This window comes from Pseudorasbora parva, chromosome 12 (genome assembly GCF_024679245.1).
Source record: "Pseudorasbora parva isolate DD20220531a chromosome 12, ASM2467924v1, whole genome shotgun sequence".
Lineage (NCBI taxonomy): Eukaryota > Metazoa > Chordata > Actinopteri > Cypriniformes > Gobionidae > Pseudorasbora > Pseudorasbora parva.
In genome coordinates, this window is record NC_090183.1 from 10,615,975 (window position 1) to 10,637,837 (window position 21,863).

Consider the following 21,863-nt stretch of genomic DNA (forward strand, 5'->3'; position numbering starts at 1 on the left):
TATTAAAAAGATTATTAAAAGAAATAAAATGTGTCATTTGTTACATAACATTTTATTCAAAAATATTAATTGCTCTGCTGGTGAAGGATTTAGTCAACTTGTGTGTGTGTATATATATATATATATATATATTTCAGCCTTTGAAAAAATTCTCTCACAAGACGGGACACTTGTTGCTGGCATGCACAATTTTTTTTTTTTTTTTGCAAGTACATACAAATGAGGGAAAATTACTGAAAATTAAGTTAATGGATCATGCATTCTGGGCTAATAAAATACACACTACACACATCTCACTTTATGTGGTGTTTCCAAATGGAAACGCTCCCACACCAGATGTAGTGTCTGTGACATCTCTTATGTGGAGCCTCCATATCCAGACTATCTATATATATATCACTTAAGAATATCTTCTAAATCTATATATTCTATATTATATATCTATAAGTCTAACGTAGCAGACTTATAGATATATAAAAACCTATCGTAACCTATCAGTCAACATATCTCATTTAAATCTAGCTTAAATATAACTAACCAAAGTGCACTATAAATCACAAAATCTCTCTTCTCTCACAAAACCCATGAGGTGAAGATGGATTATCTTCACTTTTAAACTGTGGGAATGAGGTTCATTTAGATGTGTGACTGTGTGGTTTGTTCCCGCCCCTTTTAATCAAAACAGTTTCGACAGGCGCACCTGATGAAACACTTCAGTGCTTCGTTTAGCGGTAGTCACGTGACATGGGTGTGTCGAATCACAGCTCGGAGCAGCGTTTCGAAACATCTGCGCTTCGGGATCTCGACACAGTGTCGAAACGGCAGGTTCGCGTCAGCCATCCCTACTGACCAGTGTTTTATGTGTTTTTGCCACTAATTTATTGAGGCATTACGATTTGGAGAGGATCAGCTTTACTGCATGTACATCAATGCAAGACATTCTGCAACAGTTTCTACTGCCCAGTGTTTTAAACTGACCAGATGGCACAGTACACCTTCAAAGTCACTTCAAAAAGCAGCTGTCCATGGAGGTATGAAGGTTTTGAGTTATTTACACAGTAGCAAGAAATAGTATTTATTTGTTGTCCCTTTTGAATTAGTTGGTTATAAAGTTTCAAGTGTGTGTGTGTGTGTGTATATATATATATATATATATATATATATATATATATATATATATATATATATATATATATATATATATAGTGCTTAAGCTAACAAAATGCAAACACTATTTCATGTGTTTGAATGTGTCCCATTAAAATTAAATTAAGTACACAACCAAGCATTATATATATCTGTTTGATTTTGTTGCAGTAAATTGACAATCAGAATGTCACCCCAGGATAATGGAAGCTGATCAAAAACAAGGTTAGTTTTAAAAGGCTCTAATAAAGACATAAGCTACTTATACAGATAGTGTGTTGTTATATGTCACATTTTCCAGGAATGTTCTTCTATTCTATAATGTTCGAATTGTTTTAGACTGTTCCACAACAGTTGGATGGCTCTATTGACAGTAGGATCTTCATGTTAATGGTAAGAAAAAGAAGGAAAAGGTCTTTTTTTTTTAAATACAAGCTTCCCTTCATTAGGATAAAAAACATGAGGGCTTTTCACACTTGAAATAGTAAACTCCGGGTATACAGAATCTTGGGTTATCTGGCTTCATGTTTCACACTGATCATCATTTACCCGAGATGAACAATCAATCCTGGGTATTCATACACTGCCGTTCCACATTGTACTTTAATAAACCATGGGATAACATATGTGCAGTATCAGGGTCACTGACAGACACTGCACTGCACACAATATGTTTTCATAAATGCTCAAGCTTTGCATGTCCTTGTATTACAAGTTTATCCTGAATGGACATTTCAGACTATACATTAATTTAAATGGTCTCTTCTTCGCTGCAATTGCGTTTTTTGTTTGCATTTGATGTTTTTCCTCTTCGATGCTGACTTTATTATTTATATAGAGTGCACAGTGTTTCAGTGACTGTCCAAAGCACGTAAATATAAAAGTGTGAAATGTTACTTTACCCGAGGTTAAAAGTGTGTTTAGAATGACGATAAGCTCAGTGTGAGAAGCCCCATGAAGTGCTTGCCTTTAATTTCTGTATACATTTTGAACTGAAAATGGTTAATTAATTTGATTGTGACAGGGTATCATTTATGTCAGAAATTTAGACATGAGAAACTGAATTTCACAACTTTATTATACATGCTACATCCTGACTTCAACACACGATATTGTTAAAGCACTTCCAACATTTCATCCTATTTTTTTGTACCCTTGTCTCATGAAGGAGCCACGGATCACAGAAGACCTCTGCACTGCAGTGTAAAGACTGTGGAACAACCAAAAGTTTTCAACAGTTTAGTGGAAGAGCCCTGATTTCTGAAATGTGAAAGTGGAAGACTAGGAAAAAGCCCTTCAACTTTCACAGGCTGAATGGTTGACCGACAACTGGCTAAAGAGACAGTTGTCAATGTTTATAGAGGTTACATTTATTTTAGATTTAATTTGTCATGTACCTGCTGTGCAATAACTTTCAACTTAGTTCAATTTATTCCCCTTGGTCTGATTGTGTATTTTTTTAAAGCAAACCCAAGCTAGTATATGATCCCTTTGCTACTTAAGGGGATTTTTAAGGAACATTTTATAAAATTAAACAATTTCTGTGTGTTTTGGGGTTTGATTAATCTGAATCATGCATAACAGTGTAGAATTGTGTAATATATATTATCTACTTTGAATAAAAGGTTTATTCTGAGATGCTTGAGTAAAAAACAAATATATTGTGTCATAAAAATAAATGTTCAAATGCTCAATCTTTGTTTTCATTTTGTGTGTGTTAAGATTTGTGTTCAGTTTATCTAATATAATATTTAAGACATAATATAAATAAATAAAAAATAATAGCAACTTTTTACTTTAAAAACGTTACAAGGTTTTTTTTATGAATACATTTTTTAACGTAAATTATTTTATTTTGTATTAATATCCAGTATTGTTTATTTTAAAACATATTTATATGATTTAACTATGAGTGAGTATATCTATCTAGCCTATCTATCATCTCTCTATCTATCTTCAATTAGAACTTATTAATTAAATACTTGACATTATTAACCGTTTAAACTTTGGGCTTGAAACGCTCCAAATAGAGCAATGTATGCGAAGATAAATCAGCTCCGCCCACTTCCGGCATGAGACTGTGGCGTGGCGCGGCGCTGTTGTCGCCCTCAGACTGTTGTGAGTGACGTATATGGGTTCTGCAGTTAGACCTGTCTCGCCAATAGGGGGGCAGCAAGTGATCGCCTTAATAAGTGAGTCATTGAGTCATTTATTCAAATGATTCATTCAAAACGCTGAATCATTTAGTAACAAAACACCGCTCTGAGTGTTGCTTTCCTCTGGAACTATTTTCATCGGTGAAATCATGGGTGAAATGGAACAAAAGAAAGGTTGTTTGGATCTAAAAGTAAGTAACTTAAAAAGTAACTTAAAATTTATTAGGCTACTTGTTTATTGAACTAGGCTACACCATTCATGCTACACAATTCACGATTGCAAAGTCGACTCGTGTTATTAACAATATCATAAATCATAAATATCAACAACTACAAAAAACTCAGTTTTACCCCAGTATGTTTCTTCTATGAGTTTATATTGCTGCTCAATTGTTTTGATTTCTCCACGAATGTCTCTCACAAAGAGACAGGCAGCGCGAGCATCAACGCGACTTGTTAACGTACCAGAGGCAGAGATACACTCATCAATCACTGTTTACATTGAATATAATAAAAACAACAAAAAAATCTGAATCATTCTCACGTTTCTGGTCATTTTTATATTTTATTTGTCCCATTTGTCCCAGATAAAAAATGTCAAGCCCTTGGCTTAGGCTACAGACAGCCCTGTATTCTCCTGTGACCAATGGTTTGTCTGTATGTGTATTCAGAGGCAGTGAGCAACGGCCTTTCAATATAATAATAAATAACTACGTTAATGTTCGATAAAATAATTGTCGGCGTTAATTAATTAAAGGTAGGGTAAGTAGGAATTGGTTAAAAAACTTTTTTTCCAAATTTGTTTAAACTTTCTTTAACTATCAATACATAATTAAAATGTAAGTACTCTGAAAAAGAAAGTATAAAATTTGAGTGTCTGTAGACCTCTCACGACTGTTTTAAAGACAGCTCATTATTTCCATTCACTCCACCTTCTCCCTTCTGGGGTCTTTCCAAAGCCACGCCCCCAAAATACATAACCATGCCTCACCGACCGCTCAGCTGGAAGACGCATTATTTACCTCAGACGAGCAGTGTGCATGTAGGGAAATCATGTCAGAATCACATGTAATAAAACATCTAACTTTATCAGTATGAATATAAACAAATAAGATGTCTTTTAGTTCTCACTATCAAGCTAGAATACCGATACTGGTAAAGTTTAAAATATATTTTTGTTTGATTTGCTAATGAGCTAGTTATATTTATAAGGCAAAGAAAACGGGTAGCATAATGTTTTTCCAATAACATCAGTTAAACTGTGATGAAGATGAATTTCGTGTAAGGTTCATAACATATACTGTGTTTTGCAGGTAAGAGTTTCTATGATGAAAGCATTGTTGATTAGTAGCAGCTAAAGCTAACTTAGTTCTAAAAAAAAGTTCCTGGATGCGGTGCACTAGATTTTACACATGCATTTTGTTATCTAAAGTTAAATTTTGCGAAATTCAACACAACAGCGATCAACTTGAGCTAAACATATTGAGTATTTATCATGTCTACTAATGGCTAAGTGTATACAATTGTAACTTTATGCTAAGTAATGTTATGTTAGCTATATTAGGCAGCTTCATGTGCTAGTTGAACATGCTTCATGAAAACATAAACCAAATTTTTTTTTTATAATCAAAATGAAAGATTACCTGTCCAGCAGAAATACAGCCAGCAATTAGTCGTTTTTCAGGTCCCTCAGTTCTCACCATTGTTGAAAAGCCACGCAGATATTTACTCGCGTTTGATTTCTTTGTTTATCCAAAGACTTTCTGTGCATTGCCTTTTCTCGTACTGTCTTCCTTTTTTTCTGACTGTAAAACCCTGCACTGTGAATTTTGAATGCTCTTTCTCTGCCATTATTTTGCCGAGGTTTCTTGCCTCTTGAACTGCTTAAATCAAACGAGCGCACACGTATGTGGGCAGATCCTGTAGCGAAAGCGGTGGTCGCCATGGTAGCGTGAGAGAGTGACAGTCGCCCAAGCCAATCATGTGTTTCGTCCCGACTGAAAATAATGAGCAGTGTTTATTGCAGATTAAAAAGTCAAGAGTCACTCGATTTTTATACTCTCCTTTTCAGAGTACTTACATTTTAATTATGTATTGACATATAAAGAAAGTTTAAACAAATTTGGGCAAAAGTGTTTTAGATCAGTCCTACCTACCCTACCTTTCATGTGTTAACGGGATAATAACGCATTAACTTTCCCAGCCCTAAAAAAATGTAAATAACAACAAGCATATTTTTTAAAAATAAAATGCAAAATTAACTCATTGGACAAACAACAAATATTGAATTGAGAGCAGGAATTCCATCCAATGAATTTGTATATATAGTGCCCACAGCCTAAACACAGGCACCAGTCTTCTGCATAATGGTAACCACATAATTACAGAAACTCCTCAATGTCCAACATAACTAAACATTAAACACTAACATAAACTAATAACATCTTTCCCTTTACTGAAAAACATAAAATAACACTTTATTGCAGACATTTTCCCTTGCAAAGCATGCTGGGAACTACAGAGCCATTGCCCAGTTAGTTAGGTCAGCACAAATATTTCATGTAGTTTTAATGCAAATGAATTAAGTAAACTTTAGTTTTAAATATATTATAGGCTGATTGAACACATTTCGACACAACTTAATTTAATTAGGTACAGTAAGGTAAAGTAGTCTTATCTATGAAGGGCCTGAATATTTTTTTTTTTTGAGTGTGTGTGTGTGTGTGTGTTAGGGTGACCACCCGTCCTGCAAATTGAGACAGTGTCACGCATGATTAATGCTTGCTCAAAACAAAGTTGGTCACTCTACATCCTCGTGCCTCAGGCAGCCAAACCAACATTACTTGACAGTTCAGCACGCTACTGTTGCCACACCCACCTCTCAGTTGAACTGCTATTGTCAACTTTTTCGTTATTGTCATGACAGTGCACGCACGTGCATACCAGACACACTCTGAACTTTTTAGATGCGCACTTTCCTATTCGAAAAATGGAGTCTGAGGCACCGCAATAATCACTTAAAAAGAGAAGGAGTGGGTACAAGAAAGACTGGGAAAATGAATATTTGTGACTGAAATGTTGAGGTGTAGCCTAGAAATCTAGACGCACCCTTGCGGCAGCAAATCTAATCTGCCCGCGAGTGTCGTCTAGCAACTCTCAATACCCTTCTGAGCTGTAATCGCCTAACTCTTGCCGGGCCAATCACATTGTGTATAGAGTCGGTGGGCGGGGCCATAATCACGATGGCCGAGTTGCGTTTGCGTGCTTCTAGTAAACACAGAAACTGGCGAACAGCGGTCTTTCGAATCAGCTTTGACCGTGACTCTAGAGTTAAGCTTTTCTCTGAGAAAAGAAAAAAGAACGCCACTGAAGTCATTCTTAAAAAGGGAAGATGTGTTGGGAGTTTTTCCGACCGGATACGGCAAAAGTTTAATCTATCAACGAGCTCTGTTTCACCTTCGTTGCTCTGGTTGTTGTAGTGCTATCCTATCGCGTGCAGAGGGAGTTTGAAAGACAACCGTTTATCCCACCCCTCGGATTGAGCCCTTTCAATGCTGAGTTTCCAGACCAAACATCTTGATGTGGGTCTGGCTTGTCAGGCTAGTTGAGCTGGATACCGAGAGAGCTTTTTGTGACCTTTGCAAAACGTCTTTCTCAATCGGACATGGAGAGTAAAATACGATGTCAAACGACACAGACTCACACTTTAAAAAATGCTTTTCTTACCCCATTGGCATATTATTTTGCAGTTAATTTTTACCAAAACAAGGCAATAATTTTTACATGTCTAGTAAATGATTCTTAATGTAAGAATTTTTAGATATTTAGACTTGAAACAAGACAAAAATACGTCCCTCCAGCCGAGATGAAGTCCGGCTTTTACAGGCCTTACTTCATTGTACCGAAGAAATCCGGTGGGTTACGACCGATCCTGGACCTTCTCGTCCTGAACCGATCCCTGTACAGGCTTCCGTTAAGGATGTTGACTGCGAAACGCCTTTTTGAATGCGTTCGTCCATGTGATTGGTTTGCAGCGATCGACCTGAAGGACGCGTACTTCCATGTGTCCATCCTTCCACGACTCAGACCGTTCCTACGGTTTGCGTTCGAAGGGCGGGCATATCAGTATGCCGTACTACCATTCGGGCTAGCTCTGTCCCCTCGCGTCTTCACGAAGATTGTCGAGGCAGCCCTGGCGCCACTCAGGCAGCAAGGGGTTCGCATCCTCTCGACGACTGGCTCATACTGGGCCACTCTCAGGACCGGGTGTGCAAACACAGAGACCTGGTTCGCCACCACTTAGCTCGTCTGGGCCTTCGGGTCAACTGGGAGAAGAGCAAACTCTGCCCAGTGCAGAGGATCGACTCGGTCGCCATGTGTGCGCAGCTTACCGGCGTGCGCGCGCAGTCACTGCTGACTTGCCTCCGTCAGAGCAAGAGTGCGGTTCCATTAAAACTGTTTCAGAGGCTCCAGGGGGATATGGCATCTGCAGCCGCGGTGACGCCGCTCGGATTGCTTCATATAAGACCGCTTCAGCACTGGCTTCGCGATCGAGTCCCGAGATGGGCATGGCAGTCTGGCACGCTCCGGGTCCCAGTGACTCGGGCCTGCAGACAGACACTCACCCAGTGGTTGAACCTCAGCTTTCTACGGGCAGGTGTGCCCTTAGAACGAGTTTCCCGGCATGTTGTTGTGTCAACAGATGCGTCCACCACGGGCTGGGGTGCCATGTGCAATGGACATGCAGCCGCCGGCTCTTGGTCAGAGAGCCAGAACCGCCTGCATATCAATTGCCTCGAGTTGCTGGCAGTACGGTTCGCCCTGCACCGCTTCCTAGCGTTGTTGAAGGGTCAACACGTTCTAGTCAGATCGGACGACACGGCCGCGGCCTACGCTCCCGCCGCATGTCTCAACTCGCCTGTCATCTCGTTCTATGGAGTCAGAAGCGCCTGAGGTCCCTTCGTGCTGTCCATATCCCGGGGATCCTGAACCGTGCAGCCGACGAGCTCTCATGGTTTCAGCCAATCCCTGGGGAGTGGAGACTCCATCCCCAGTCGGTCCAGCTGATCTGGGATCAGTTCAGGGACGCACAGGTAGATCTGTTTGCCTCCCACGACTCGTCCCATTGCAGCCTGTACTATTTCCTGACCGTGGGCACGGTCGGCACGGATGCACTGGCGCACAGCTGGCCGCAGGGCCTACGCAAGTATGCGTTTCCCCCAGTGAGCCTTCTTGCACGTGTTTTGTGCAAGGTCAGGGAGGACAAGGAGCAGGTCACGTTGGTCGCCCCGTTCTGGCACGGCCGGACCTGGTTCCCAGAACTAGTTCTCCTTGCGACAGCCCCTCCCTGGCCGATTCCTCTGAGACAGGATCTCCTCTCTCTTAGAGACGGGGCACCCTGTGGCACCCGCGTCCCGATCTTTGGAACCTCCACGCGTGGCTCCTGGATGGGACGCGGCAGGTTTGAGTACCCTACCACCTGCGGTGGTGGCTACCATCACTTCCGCTTGGGCCGAGTCCACGAGACAGGCCTACGCGTTGAAGTGGACCTCTTCGTCAATTGGTGCTCTTCTCGCCAAGAAGACCCCTGGAAATGCCCCATCGGGTCTGTGCTCTCTTCCTCCAAGAAGGGTTGGATCGAAGGCTGTCTCCATCCACCCTGAAGGTTTATGTGGCCCCTATCGCCGCTTATCATGACCTCTTGGACGGTAAAATGGTAAGTAAGCAAAACCTGGTCATCAGGTTCCTGAGGGGTGCAAGGAGACTACATCCTCCTCGTGCTCCTCTCGTACCCTCTTGGGACCTCTCAGTAGTTCTAAGTGCTCTGCAGAGGGCCCCATTTGAGCCTTTGCGGTCAGTAGATGTTAAGTTCTTGTCTATGAAGACAGCGCTCCTGACCGCATTGGCCTCCATCAAGAGGGTTAGGGGACCTGCAGGCATTTTCGGTTGATGAAGCGTGCCTGGAATTCGGGCCGGCTGACTCTCACGTGATCCTGAGACCCCGGCCTGGATATGTGCCCAAGGTTCCCACCACTCCGTTCAGAGACCAGGTGGTGAACCTGCAAGCGCTGCCCTCGGAGGAGGCAGACCCAGCCTTGGCATTGCTCTGTCCAGTACGCGCCCTTCGCGCTTACGTAGACAGGACGCAGTGTTCAGGACCTCAGACCAGCTCTTTATCTGTTATGGTGGGAAGCTGAAAGGGAAGGCTCTCTCAAAGCAAAGGTTGTCTCACTGGTAGTGGACACCATTGTTTTGGCTTACCAGCAGCAGGGACGTCCATGTCCCCTTGGGGTCAGGGCCCACTCCACTCGGAGTGTGGCCTCCTCTTGGGCTTTAGCACATGGCGCTTCGCTGACAGACACCTGCAGAGCTGCAGGCTGGGCGACACCAAACACATTCGGCAGGTTTTATAACCTCCGAGTGGAGCCTGTATCCGACTATGTACTCGCCTCTACAAGTGGCCGGTAATGGATTGGCTCAGGTGTCTTTGCTTGCTCGCCATTCCACTCCACGGATACGTGCGATATTCTTCTCAGGTGAGCTCCCCGAGAGCCCTGAGCTCCTCCAGCACTGACGACGCCGATGCCAGTAAGTCTGCCCTTAGCCCAGACACTCGTGTCTGGCCAGGTGCCCCGTGTGCATGGTTCCCCTCCGGTGACCCCCACATGTGTATTCCACCTTAAGCCTCCCTGAGCGGGTGTATTCCCTTGGCAACTTGCCACCCCTGGGGTTAAAAATCCACCTGCGGCTGGTACCCCAGTGATCTTCCATATGCAGCCCCTCGGGTCATACGTGTATTCTTAAGTCCTCCCTACGGGTAGGCATCTTGGCGCATATCTCCTTCTGGAATATGCCTCCCAGTGTACCTTGGTATTCCTGCGTTAAGTAGAGGCCTTTGACCGTCCTAACTTGCATCAAGGCTCTCACGCTTGCGCAGGGCACTGGAAGACAGCCGAGTGGCGTTATTTCATTGGGACCCCCATTCGTCAGTCACTGACATTACGTCGGAGTGACTGAACGAAAGGGAACATCTCGGTTACGTATGTAACCCTCGTTCCCTGAGGAGGGAACGGAGACGTAACGTCCCGCTGCCACTTCCGCTGTACCGCTGGAACGGCCGAGAGTTCAGTCTTGGCTCCTCAGCAGGTAACATAATGCGATTCATGCCAGCTACTTCCTTATATACCCAGGTGGGTAGGCGGAGTTACACATACAAATCTCGCATGCCCATGGCATTGGCACTGCCATTGGGCGTTTTCTAAGATCTCGAAGATGATTGGCTTCTAGGCATAACCCCCATTCGTCAGTCACTGACGTTACGTCTCCGTTCCCTCCTCAGGGAATGCGGGTTACATACGTAACCGAGACGTTTCATGTTTAAAAGTATGATTTAATTTGATTGGTAACAGCCCTATGTGTCTTTACTATTTTATCTGAATTTATGAATCAAATGTAAGAATTTAACATGAAAGATGATTAATACGATTTAAAAAAATTGCCTTTATAAAATTAAATAACACCCTGGGGTGAATATCACAAATATGCAAATTTAAGTATATATAAAAGCTGATAAAACACGGAAGAGAATATTACTTCAGAATCAATATATTTATAGCACCAAAAAAAAAAAAAAACACATTGTACAGTACATACAATTTGATATGAACTCTACCTGACAGGCCTGAAGTTAATCAATATAAAATCAAATTTTGAAATTTGTGACTGCCCAGCGCTTTAGTGTAAATGTTTTTTTACTTGAAGCAAATGTTATCTTTTACCTTTATTTTCTTGTCAGAGTGCACCAAAATGTTTCTGGACTTTATATATATAAGTGCTGGGCAATATAGTATAAAATTCATGGCTCCCAGCATGCATTGCAGTATAAAGCATGTCCCCTTTGTTAAGACTTATATGCTGATGTGTCTCCCCCCAAAAATAATCACAATGATCAGTGATGAAATTTATATATCGAGTTCAGGATCAGAATTCAGTGATCCCTTTAAGCCAAAGGCTTTAGAGTAGAACCCGTGAGAGCCAAAAGGGCCTCCAGAACAACTCTGTCCGTCGTAGTTCAATCAGGCAGGTTGCACACAATTAAATAAAAAATCTGCTCATGTTATGGACAAAAATAAAGTTGATGTTTGTTTGTGCCTTCTGTTTTGCAGACCATGAAATCAAGGGTGTGTGTCAAAAAGGCCATAGGGATTTCTAGTGAATTTTCTCCATAGGTAGAGCATGTCACCATGCAAGAACATGAACAATGAAACAAGTCACACACATTCTTGAACTAACACCACACCCTGCGCTAGAAACAAAACTGAAAGTTAGAGAAAAAGTCACGCAGAAGTCACTGCACTTGCTAAACAGTGGACAAAGCCAACAAGATGGAGAAAACGTATAGATGATCCAAGCAAACACTTACTCATAACAAAGAACTTTGACCTTCAAAACAAAAATTGACATTTTCATTGTTTAAATTAATGTTTAAGTTGATATTTACAAGAACTATTGTAACTGTTACTAACTTTTAACTGCTGTAAAAAGCACCTTATTTGTTTAATTAAAGTGTTTGCAAACCATATGTTTTTGCACTTTTGTTCATTTAGCAGCACTTTTGTATTCATTATTGAATTTTGCGCATACTGCGATTAATCACGATTAATCACAGAAACTCATGCGATTAATCATGATTAAACATTTTAACCGTTGTCCAGCACACAATTTTTTTAACGGCAAATTAAAATGATTACAGTGTTCACCTTGCATAATAAACTTTTATAATTTGATACATAACATAATTAAGTAAATGGCACATAAATATTATGTAACCAATTTTTTAAGTAAATTCAACAAGTCATTTTTTTGAGTGCCAAATCAGTGCAATCAGTAAAATGTTGTGAGATGTCTCATCATTTTTCCGTCAATTCATTCCCATGTTACTAATGCTACTCAGATTGCTGAGAAAAATGCCTCTTTATATTCATCAGCAACAATCTTTGCACAACCGTGTGATCTTTGCAGAACCTGCTCTCACAGCCGTCATTTTGGTCCACCATCCGTTAGCCTAAGAACTCAATCTAATGGCCTGGTGAAGGACTTCAGCCAGACCATTCAGAAATGCAGATTATCCCGAAATGCTCTAGCTCCAGTCACTGAGTCAGAGCCAGTGCTTGTGCCAGTTCGTAGTTGGTTCGACTAAGGAGCCTTCTAAGAACCGTTTGCTTTTCCACACGCTAAAAGCCACAAGAGAGCCAGGTCTTGCGTCACTGTATACGTCTCCTCTTTCTCAGCAACGCTAGCGAGCTTTCTGGGAAGTTTTCTGGGCTTTCTTCCTGCCCCAGAACCCCTGTCCAAAGGACGGAAGGTTCCTGCTGTAGGGTGTCCCCCTCCCGTGGCTGCCCAGCCCATGTGTTTAGTGGACGATGTGTGTTCCCCCCTGTTCAAAGGGATTGTCGTGAGGAAAAGTTCAAAAGCAGTGTAACCACACCGCACATACTGTGTTCCCCTCACCCAAATAATAAAGGCTTCGGCCCCAGTGTTTCCCAGAAAACACAACACACACAGAAACACAAAAACACAATAAATCTAACGAATCAAATGAATTCGTCACAGCGAGATACCCTCTTAATGTAGGGAAATACCCTTTCTCTCGTAATGGTGAACCTGCACGTGTCGTCCCTAGTTTCTCCACTAGAGGGCGCCATTGCATCACAAATAAGCCAGCTAGGCATGATCGAAGCCAGCACGGCCCGGACGAGCATTCACACGAGCTGTGTGTCAGCCTGGCTTACTGTATTACGCATGATATTACAGGGCTATCGCCTGCAGATTGCTATGAAACATCCACGTTTCAGCAGCGTTCTCTTTTCTCACACAGAAGACACCCCGAACTTTCTGTTTGCGTGTGGAAGCGGGCTTCACTCCCCTAAGAATGTCTGGTCTACGGATCCTGACATACATATGCGATTGGCTCATCATAGCCGATTCGAGGGAAAAGGTGTTGCAGGACACCTCCCGTGTGCTCGTGCACACCCGATCTCTGGACTTCAGGGTGAATGTGAACAAGAGCAACTTTACACCCAGTCAGAGGGTGATCTTCCAGGGCATGGAGCTCAACTCAGTCTCCATGCGAGCACGTCTCTCTCAAGAGCGCGTTCTCTCTCTGACGAACTGTCTGTCACAGTTCAGAGAGGGGGCGAGGGGGCGATATCGCACATGTCTCAGGCTACAGGGTCTTATGGCTTTAGCTATCCAGTTTTTGCCAACTATGACCCCCGAGGATGAGGGCGTTCATGAAATGGGTTTTGTCACTACATTTCAGCCCGTTACACGATCTTTGCCGCTCTGTAACAGTGACGCGCACCTGCGCTGCAGCTCTGCGCCACTGGAAGAGCGCAGACTTTTACGCACAGGGTACCCCTCTGGGGACTGTCATGTTGCGGAGAGTCGTGACGACGGACGTGCCACCCAGGAGGGCAGAACTGTGAACGGTTTGCGGCCGAGCAAACTACGTTCAGAGCACATAGATTATTTAGAGCTTCTAACCAATTAGAAGGCTCTGAATCATTTTCTGCCTCGTCTGCAGGGACATCATGTGCTCGTACGCTGCGACGATACCACGACAGTGGCTATCAATCGTCAAGGCGGCGCGCGCTCGCCGAAGCTTCATGCCCTAGCTTACAAGCGTTTGGTATGGAGCGGGCGAGTTTTCCTGTCGTTACGCGCGACTCATGTTCCGGGAATTCTGAACAGAGGCGCGGATCTTCTATCGAGGGGGAACCCGCTCTTCGGAGATTGGCACCTCCACCCTCAGATAGTAGACATGATATGGATGAGACTACGGGCGCCCGTAGATCTGTTCGCCTCGCGCGAAAACAGCCATTGTCCTATGTTCTTCTCGCTAAAGGACTTGGACGCGCCCCTCGAGGTGGACACACTGGCCCACCCGTGGCCCAGAGTGCTGCTGTATGCCTTTCCTCCCCTGTGCCTGATAATTCTCACACTGGCCAGGGCGAGAGAGGGGGGTTTTTCTCTCATCCTGATAGCACCCAGGTGGCCCAAAGCGCCGTGGCTGGCAGAGATAATCCCTCTGTTGTATGCCCAGCCGTGGTGCCTCCCCCTCCGCATAGACCTATTGTCTTAAACGAACGGGGAGATTTATCACCCACACCATGGTAGCTCTCTGGGCTTGGCTCGTGAGAGGACGAACCTAAGCGCGTTAGGGCTTCCCCCGCGCGTGGTGGCTACTATACAGAATGCCAGGGCCGTTTCTACACGGTCCTTGTATGGCTGTAAGGGGCAGGTGGTCGATGAGTGGTGTGATGGGCGGGGTCTCACGTCATATCAGTGCTCAGTCGCTGATATCTTGTGTTTCCTCCAAGACCTTATGGATAAGGGCAGGTCTTTTTCCACTATTAAGGTCTATCTGGCAGCTATCTCTGCTTGTCATGTGGGTTTTGAGGGCTCAACGGTTGGGCAGCATTCTCTAATCCGCAGATTTATGAAGGGCGCCCGTCGCTCCTTGCCAGTCATTAGGAGAACGATCCCTGAATGGGACCTCTCCATGGTGCTGGAAGCTCTGTCTCAATTCCCTTTTGAGCCTCTGGGGAATATTCCCCTTAAGTTGCTGTCCTTCAAAACAGCCTTGCTCTTGGCCTTGGCGTCAGCCAAACGTGTCAGTGAGTTACATGCACTCTCGGTCCACCCCTCGTGCATCAATTTCTCTCTGGGTGGAGATAAGGTTTTCCTCAAGCCTAATCCAGCATTCATGCCGAAATGTTTCCCTGCGTTCACATCGGAGGTGTTGGAGCTATCCGCTTTTCACCCTCCGCCCTTTTCCTCCGCGGAGGATCAGAGGCTAAATGCCCTGTGTCCAGTCCGTGCGTTACAAACGTATGTGTCTAGGACCAGCGCGTTCCGGAAGAGTGACCAACTCTTCGTTTCATGGGCTCCTCCTCGCAAAGGGGATCCCCTGTCTAAACAACGCCTCTCACATTGGCTTGTGGACGCTATAATCTTGGCATATGAATCAAAGGGAGTGCAACCCCCAGGGAACATCAGAGCTCATTCCACGAGGGGCTTGGCCGCCTCTTGGGCTCTGTTCAGGGGAGTATCACTGCAGGATATCTGTTCTGCGGCCAGTTGGGCTTCTCCCCATACGTTTGTGCGTTACTACAGGCTGGATGTCACCAGAACCTCAGTAGCACATTCGGTCTTGGGGGTGGGGTCTTCCTAACCCTGCCTTCTTTATGTGTGACACACATAGCCTATGTTTCATGTCCTGCTTCACACCGCAGTTACGCGGTTGCGTCGGTGTGGCGAGTTCATGATTATGAGACGCGTCGTGCACCGCCCCTCGGGGTGACCGTCTTTTTCTGGCTAACAGGACCTCACTGTGAGTGTATTGGGCAATCGGGGAGCTGTCCATGTCTCTCCCATAGGTGGATCTCGAAACGAGATGATGAAAGAGAACAATAGGTTACTATCGTAACCCCGGTTCTCTGAAACATCGAGTGGAGAGATCCACCAGCGTTGCCCCGCTTACCGCACGAGAAGCGAATATACTTACTGATGTACAGTAGCGTATGCAGCCCATATATGCCCGCTGGTAAGGGGTGGGGCCTTACTGGGCATTGGCTGCGCACTCCTGCCTGTCTTGTCAGACTTGGTGCAATTGGATGCTTCTGCAGAGGTCAGGTACGGATGCCCTTCCCATAGGTGGATCTCTCCACTCGATGTTTCAGAGAACTGGGGTTACGATAGTAACCTATTGTTTTGAGTTAGTGCAAAAATTCGCAGAAAAACAATTCCTAACACCACAAAACGCACCGACAAAGATATCCTATATTATGACCCACTGTAAAAAAACAACAACAACAATCGTAATTATAAACTTCAGTGTTTATTTTTGTGCACAGACTTCAATGTTTAATTTGTGTGACTATACCAAAGCATTTGATTTGTAGGCCTGTATTCCTCCAGTCGCGAGCCTGTGCGCTTTACCTGACGGTTCAGGCCCTTGGCTTACAGACAGCCCTGTATTCTCCTGTGAATGGTTTGTCTGTATGTGTAGCTATATATATATATATTAGGGCTCTCAATAGATTAATTTTTTTAATCGTTAATAAACATGTACTGTGCGATTAATCGCATCCTTATTATGAAATTAAGCAGTCGCCATTTATCTTATTAAACACATTAATTTTGGCATAATTGGCTATAGCTAATGTAACCATTACACAAAACTGTATTTTCTGCAAGCTTCAATGATCATTGGAGACTCCAAAAGGAAACCAAATAACCAAATATAAGGAGTCCATGTAATTCTATAATATAGTGGCGAAACTGGCGAAACTGGCGAACAGCGGTCTTTCGAATCAGCTTTGACCGTGACTCTAGAGTTAAGCTTTTCTCTGAGAAAAGAAAAAAGAACGCCACTGAAGTCATTCTTAAAAAGGGAAGATGTGTTGGGAGTTTTTCCGACCGGATACGGCAAAAGTTTAATCTATCAACGAGCTCTGTTTCACCTTCGTTGCTCTGGTTGGTGTAGCGCTATCCTATCACGTGCAGAGGGAGTTTGAAAGACAACCGTTTATCCCACCCCTCGGATTGAGCCCTGTCAATGCTGAGTTTCCAGACCAAACATCTTGATGTGGGTCTGGCTTGTCAGGCTAGTTGAGCTGGATACCGAGAGAGCTTTTTGTGACCTTTGCAAAACGTCTTTCTCAATCGGACATGGAGAGTAAAATACGATGTCAAACGACACAGACTCACACTTTAAAAAATGCTTTTCTTACCCCATTGGCATATTATTTTACAGTTAATTTTTTACCAAAACAAGACAATAATTTTTACATGTCTAGTAAATCTTTCTTAATGTAAGAATTTTTAGATATTTAGACTTGAAACAAGACAAAAATACTAAGTAACAATGCTTTTTTTTTTTTTTTTGCAGTGCAGACTTTAACATGGAAGTTCACCATCCGTCCTCCCCTTCTCGTTCCGTGAACCTCTGGAGTTAACTTTACTTTTAGTTTAACTTTAACAATTTTTTTTTTACTGTTCCTGTGGTGTTGAGCAACTACAATTTCTGTTAATCCTATAATTTTATATTATAATTTATTTAAAGTGAATAAATTGTAATGAAAAATAAGTAAAGTAAAATAGCTAAAGTAAATCGTAAGTGGAAATGCATTTGTCAATTCATTGAATGTTCAAAATATTATGTTATAAATACACATTGGTTGGCCTATTCATGAGCATACATCAGCAATTAGCCTACACATGATTAGGGGAATAGGGCATTATTATTGTACCATGTAAGATGCTATGTGCTAAATGGGTAAACCACTGCCCATCTGCCCGTGGGGTGGGGCACCGCCGCGCCAGGCAGTGTCCCACATTGTCCCTCAGAAACATACCCTTTTTTCCCCCTTGGGCTTATTAGCAGGTGGTCACATAGCCTCTGGTAACAAAGTCACGTGGAGGCTCGCGCTTTATGAGAGACATTCGTGGAGATAACAAGTGAGCAGCAATATAAACTCACAGAAGAAAGGGGTAAAACGGATTTTTTTGTAGTTGTTGATATTTTTTATGATATTGTTAATAACACAAGTCGACTTTGCAATCGTGAATTGTGTAGAATGAATGGTGTAGTTCGAACTATGATACATATGATTGATCAATAATCAAGCCTAATACATTTTAGACCCAAACTACTTTTTGTTCAATTTCACCCATTTCACAGACGGAAATAGTTCCAGAGGAAAGCAACGCTCAGCGCAGTGTTTTGTTACTGAATGATTCAGCGTTTTGAATGAATCATTTGAATGAACGACTCAATGACTCACTTATTAAGGTGATCACTTGCTGCCCCCTATTGGCGGTTTAGTTTCATGTTTAAAAGTATGATTGCATTTTTTTTTTATAACTTTATAACTTTTCTTTAAACATTATTTCTTGCAGCTGTATTTTTTACAGTTTACATTATTTAATTTGATTGGTAACAGCCTATGTGTCTTTACTATTTTATCTGAATTTATGAATCAAATGTAAGAATTTAACATGAAAGAGGATTAATACGATTTTTAAAAAATTGCCTTTATAAAATTAAATAACACCCTGGGGTGAATATCACAAATATGCAAATTTAAGTATATATAAAAGCTGATAAAACACTTGAAGGGGGGAGTGGGCCGACACCCTTGCCTCTTCATCATATGCATCTTCATCATATGCATCTTATCCTTTTGAATGATTTCGACTCTATGTCTGCTGTATGGTGTCTAATTTGCTTTCCAGAGATGGGCTGACAAAGACAGTCTAACCCCTATCTATATGCCCTGACATAGATAGCCTGACCTCTATCTCTGGGTCCTGACCAACAGGGCCTTGGAGAGAAAGTTAGAACTTCCAAGAGGTGAATCCTGCCTGTTGTTAGTAACCCCAGAACAGGAAGGGGTGGGAGGATTTGAGTCTCCCAATTGTGATTTCTTCCCATTTATATAGTGTGATTTTTCCCACTGATAGAAGTACATTTTTGTCTTTATATTTCTTTATATTTCTTTATAGAATGAGGTAGATGATATAACTCATACTTTTCTTTCTGGAGATCTGTTTGTCATGTGGTGTTGATATCTTGTTCTGTTGATAAGCTCACTGCTGCGCTAACCTTGGAGGAGAGATGTGCCCTAGAGTCTTGTGTGTGTGTGTGTTACATGTTCTGTGCAGGTCTATGGAATGGATTGGACCCCTTTTCTCACACCCTAGACCTCTTGGCGTCTTTCTAGGACTCCCCTGAAGTCAACACTACCCCAAATCTTGGGATTGTCTGATGTATACATCCTGATTAACAACAACAACATCTCCTATCTATTCTCGCGTGACACATTGTTTAGACTTTATGCCAATCAGTAATATTCCATGTGTTTGTAATGATGTAAATCATGCCCTTGAAATTGGTATAACTGGTGTGGTAATTTTGTGGAGAGTCTGGCCTGACACCGCCCTGAGAGACTCTAAAGCTGACTCAACTGATGAAACTGCAAACTATTCTTCAGTAAAATTCTCTCCGATGATTGAACATCCTGACTCCTGGTCTTCATTTCGCATATCTGGTCTATGGGTCAAAACTGTAACCCCTAACACACTGAAGAGAATATTACTTCAGAATCAATATATTTATAGCACCAAAAAAAAAAACACATTGTACAGTACATACAATTTGATATGAACTCTACCTGACAGGCCTGAAGTTAATCAATATAAAATCAAATTTTGAAATTTGTGACTGCCCAGCGCTTTAGTGTAAATGTTTTTTTACTTGAAGCAAATGTTATCTTTTACCTTTATTTTCTTGTCAGAGTGCACCAAAATGTTTCTGGACTGAGGCTCTAGACATAACCTGTTTTTTTTTAAATACCAAACCAAACAGAACATTAATGCCATGGCAGTGGCAAATAGTTTTGGTTTTATATTTAATTTGATTAAATTAATGTTTAAGTTGATATTTACAAGAAATTTTGTAACTGTTACTAACTTTTAATTGCTGTAAAAAACACCTTATTTGTTTAAAGTGTTTGCAAACCATATGTTATTGCACTTTTGTTCATAGCACTTTTAAAATAAAATTATGCAATAAGCTTGAATTATATATATATATATATATATATATATATATATATATATATATATATATATATATATATATATATATATATATATATATATATATATATATATATATATATATATATATAAAGTTCATGGGCAATATAGTATAAAATTCATGGCTCCCAGCATGCATTGCAGTATAAAGCATGTCCCCTTTGTTAAGACTTATATGCTGATGTGTCTCCCCCCAAAAAATAATCACAAAGATCAGTGATGAAATTTTATATATCGAGTTCAGGATCAGAATTCAGTGATCCCTTTAAGCCAAAGGCTTTAGAGTAGAACCCGTGAGAGCCAAAAGGGCCTCCAGAACAACTCTGTCCGTCGTAGTTCAATCAGGCAGGTTGCACACAATTAAATAAAAAATCTGCTCATGTTATGGACAAAAATAAAGTTGATGTTTGTTTGTGCCTTCTGTTTTGCAGACCATGAAATCAAGGGTGTGTGTCAAGAAGGCCATAGGGATTTCTAGTGAATTTTCTCCATAGGTAGAGCATGTCACCATGCAAGAACATGAACAATGAAACAAGTCACACACATTCTTGAACTAACACCACACCCTGCGCTAGAAACAAAACTGAAAGTTAGAGAAAAAGTCACGCAGAAGTCACTGCACTTGCTAAACAGCGGACAAAGCCAACAAGATGGAGAAAACGTATAGATGATCCGAGCAAACACTTACTCATAACAAAGAACTTTGACCTTCAAAACAAAAATTGACATTTTCATTGTTTAAATTAATGTTTAAGTTGATATTTACAAGAACTATTGTAACTGTTACTAACTTTTAACTGCTGTAAAAAGCACCTTATTTGTTTAATTAAAGTGTTTGCAAACCATATGTTATTGCACTTTTGTTCATTTAGCAGCACTTTTGTATTCATTATAGAATTTTGCGCATACTGCGATTAATCTCGATTAATCACAGAAACTCATGCGATTAATCGTGATTAAACATTTTAACCGTTGTCCAGCACACCATTTTTTTAAAGGCAAATTAAAATGATTACAGTGTTCACCTTGCATAATAAACTTATAATTTGAACATAACATAATTAAGTAAATGGCACATGTAAATATTATGTAACAGTGAAAAATTCGAATGGTTTGCATTTACTCAAAGAAATTATGCAAGTTTTGAATTTGTCTGTTCATATAACTAAATTGTTATTTGTAAAAATTGCTCAATATAGTTGTGTGCAACCACTTACCACATATTTTTTAAGTAAATTCAGCAAGTCATTTTTTTGAGTGCCAAATCAGTGCAATCAGTAAAATGTTGTGAGATGTCTTATAATTTTTCCATCAATTCATTCCCTTGTTACTAATGCTACTCAGATTGCTGAGAAAAATGCCTCTTTATATTCATCAGCAACAATCTTTGCACAACCGTGTGATCTTTGCAGAACCTGCTCTCGCAACCAACATTTTGGTCCACCATCCGTTAGCCTAAGAACTCAATCTAATGGCCTGGTAAAGGACTTCAGCCAGACCATTCAGAAATGCAGATTATCCCGAAATGCTCTAGCTCCAGTCACTGAGTCAGAGCCAGTGCTTGTGCCAGTTCGTAGTTGGTTCGACTGAGGAGCCTTCTAAGAACCGTTTGCTTTTCCACACGCTAAAAGCCACAAGAGAGCCAGGTCTTGCGTCACTGTATACGTCTCCTCTTTCTCAGCAACGCTAGCGAGGCAGCGGGAAACACAAACACACACACACACACACACACACACACACACACACACACACACACACACACACACACACACACACACACACACACACATACACGTCTATATTACCAAGAGGGGACTATCACTCTACACTATCCAAGAGGGGACCTGTGTTTCTAGTCATTTTGAAGAAACAAAAATCACATACAAAATTTTCTTT

At 41.9% G+C, this 21,863-nt stretch overlaps 1 long non-coding RNA gene across 1 annotated transcript; it reads left to right on the forward strand.

Annotated features, from left to right (window-relative positions):
• The first annotated feature begins 882 nt into the window (after positions 1 to 882).
• Positions 883 to 2,840, forward strand: LOC137093478 (uncharacterized). Its single transcript, XR_010908469.1, has 4 exons — positions 883 to 1,031; positions 1,318 to 1,371; positions 1,486 to 1,539; positions 2,315 to 2,840. It is a non-coding gene; the product is annotated as an uncharacterized lncRNA (long non-coding RNA).
• The last annotated feature ends 19,023 nt before the right edge of the window (positions 2,841 to 21,863 follow it).